Here is a 720-nt window from a genome sequence, read left to right as displayed (position 1 = left end):
CTGCGACAACGGCTCCGAGTACATCAACCAAGAGCTGAAGGCCTTCTGTGCATCGAAGGGCATCATGCTGGAGACCTGTTGTGAGAGAAGGGCTTTACACCTGACTGCAGAGGGCAGTCACTGAGGAAGGGCACTAGGAGAGAATGACAAACAAGGCGAAATGCAGGGGATTATATGCATGCATGGGAGAATGGCCAGATGGCGGGTGGCTGCCAGATGTCGCCGCCAGCTGGAGGGTGCTGACAGATGGCATTGGGTCGGGGGAGCTGACCGTTGGGTTTTGCCAGCTGGCGCGGGTGTGGGGCGCGTGGCTTTCGGTTTGGCCATCTGGCTTTCGGTCTGGCCGCGTCCCAACGCGGTGGGTGCTGTAGGTGAGCAGGCTGGACAGCTGGCGGGCGCTGGTGCAGCCAGGTGGCCCGCCGTCCAACACTCCCACGCAGACTGCTCAACTGCAGGGGGTGATGCCCATGGCGGTGCGGCAGTAGTCGAACTTGGTTGCCGGCACGGCCTTGGTCAGGGAGTCGGCGACCATGTGGTCAGTCTTGATGTAGGAGAAGGAAACGTCGTTGCGTGCCACGCGCTCGCGGGCAAAGTGGTAGATGACGTCGATGTGCTTGGAGCGCATGGAGAAGACGGGGTTCTTGAGCAGCTTGATGGCGCCCTGGCTATCAGCCAGCATGGGGATGGTTTGGACTGGGCTGGCCAAGGTTGCCCAATAGG

This window comes from Chlorella variabilis (genome assembly GCF_000147415.1).
Source record: "Chlorella variabilis unplaced genomic scaffold CHLNCscaffold_12, whole genome shotgun sequence".
NCBI classification, from domain to species: Eukaryota; Viridiplantae; Chlorophyta; class Trebouxiophyceae; order Chlorellales; family Chlorellaceae; genus Chlorella; species Chlorella variabilis.
This window is presented reverse-complemented; position numbering follows the sequence as displayed.